Consider the following 2,548-nt stretch of genomic DNA (forward strand, 5'->3'; position numbering starts at 1 on the left):
GGCCAAAGTCCAACAATAAAAAGTTCAATATCTGGGCTACAAACACGTTCCTCGATCGTAATATGACCCGGATTGCACCATCTGTTGTTAACCAGAACAGTAAGCACCCAACTCCTTTACGCTTACCGCTCTCAGTGCACTTCCGGTCAGCCCGAACGGTCTGGAAGCCGTCCATGGAAAAGTTTTTTCTTGTATCAGTTTGGATGCTCTCTGATCTGCAACTTACCTCCAGCATTGTGTGTGTGTGTGTGTGTCTGTGTGTGTGTGTGTTTTACACTGGATTTCCAGCACTTACAGAATCTCTGGTGTTTGCGATAGTTCATGATTTTCTTGTGAACGTTGTGTTCCTGCTGTGATGTGACTGTGATAAGGAGTGTTTGATGGCTCCGGGCCTGTATGCGCTGGCATTTCCTTAAGGATAAACTTGCAGGTTGAGTCAGTGGTGTGGAAGGCAAATACAATGTTGGCATTCATGTCTAAGAGGACTAGAATACAAAAGCAAGGATGTAATGCGGAGGCTTTATATGGCATTAAAGCTTTCTGAGCAGTTCTGGGCACCGTACCTGAGAAAAGATGTGCTGGCATTGGAGAGGGCCCAGAGGAGGTTCTCAGGAATGATCCCAGGAATGAAAGGGTTAATGTCTGAAGGACGTTTGATGGTTCTGGGCCTGTACTCGCTGGAGTTTAGAAGGATGATGGGGGATCTCACTGAAACCTATTGATATTTGGAAGGCCTGGATAGACTGGTGTGGAGAGGATGTTTCCTGTGATGGGTGAGTCAAGGACCAGAGGGCACAGCCTCAGAGTAGAGGGATGTCACTTTGGAACGGAGATGAGGATGAATTTCTTCAGCCAGAGGGCAGGGAACCTGTGGAATTCATTGCCATAGATGGCTGTGGAGGCCAAGTCATTGGGTATGTTTAAAGAGGAGGTTGACGGATTCTTGATTAGTAAGGGTGTCAGAAGTTATGGGGACAAGGCAGGGGAATGGGGTTGAGAGAGATAATAAATTATCCATGATGGAATGGCAGAGCAGACTCAATGGCTGAATGGCCCAATTCTGCTTCCATGTCTTATGGTGGTATGACTGTAAGTAAGTTTTTTTACTATATTTGTGCAGATGACAATAAGTGCGACTTTGATTCAGAGGTGAAAGGGTTACCCAGTCTGTACAGGGAATGCTCCTGTAGACCTCACTCCCACTGCAAGGTCCGTATACATAGCAGACTTGCCTACTTTATTGTAAGTCCTGATGCAGCTGTGAGCACAGCTGGGTATTACCTGTTTTTCTGTGTAACTAAATAAGCTCACTCCTCTGGGGTAACCCTTTCATCTCTGAGTTAAAGTCGAGTTTATTGTCATCTGAGTGAACGTTCGTGATCTTCTCCAGCTGTAGCCCATCTACTTCATGGTTTGATGTGTTGTGCATTCAGGAATGCTCTTCTGCACACCACTGTGGTAACGTGTGGTTATTTGAGTTACTGGCACCTTCCTGTCAGCTTGAAACAGTCTGGCCATTCTCCTCTGACCTCTCTCATTAACAAGGTGTTTTTGCTCACAGAACTGCTGCTCACTGGATGTGGGTTTTTTTTTTTTTTTTGCATCATTCTCTGTAAACTCTAGAGACTGTTGTCCATGAAAATCCCAGGAGATCAGCAGTTTCTGAGATACTCAAGCCACCCCATCTGGCACCAACAATTATTCCACAGTCTAAGTTACTTCACACACATTTCTCTCCTATTCCGATGTTTGATCTGAACAACAAGTGAACCTCTTATCTGCATGTTTTTATGCATTGAGTTGCTGCCACATGATTGGCCAATTAGATACTTGCATTAACGAGGTGTACAGGTGTACCTCATAAAGTGACTACTGAGTGTAGAATGGTTACAGTATTAAAGGAGGCCATTTGGCAATGGAAAACATACTTGTGGGGGCATCACAGCCACATCACTTCAGAAAAACAACATCCACATGAAAAATATAAATTATTACAATAAAGAAAAATATTGGAACAAAAAAACCCAAAAATGAGGTACAGAAACCTGAAAATGCATACTATCAGGTTCAAGACCTGCTACTTCCCTTCAACTATTCAATCACTGAAACACCAACACAACCCTTATCACTACAGTTCAGCAACACCGCATATTAAAATAGACGTTTTTGGTTCTAATTGTGCTTTCTTGTAAAACAGAAGTACAAATCTGTGTTTAATTTATGTGAATACTGCTTACCTGATTCTGTGTGCCTGAGAGGCTGCTGTAAATAAATTTTTTTATTGCATTGGTGGGTCTCGACGAGCTGAGTTATAGGGAAAGGTTGAATAGATTAGGGCCTTATTCCCTGGATCATAGGAGGAAGGGAGAATTAGTAGATGTTTACATAATTATGAGGGGTACAGATAGGATCAAATCAAGCAGGCTCTCTTCACTGAGGTTGGTTGAGACTAGAACTAGAGGTCATAGATTGTTTAAGGACAATGCGAGGAAGGACTTCTTCACTCACAGGGAGTTGAGGGTGTGGAATGTGCTGCCAGCACAAGTGG

This window comes from Mobula birostris, chromosome 4 (assembly GCF_030028105.1).
Source record: "Mobula birostris isolate sMobBir1 chromosome 4, sMobBir1.hap1, whole genome shotgun sequence".
NCBI classification, from domain to species: domain Eukaryota; kingdom Metazoa; phylum Chordata; class Chondrichthyes; order Myliobatiformes; family Myliobatidae; genus Mobula; species Mobula birostris.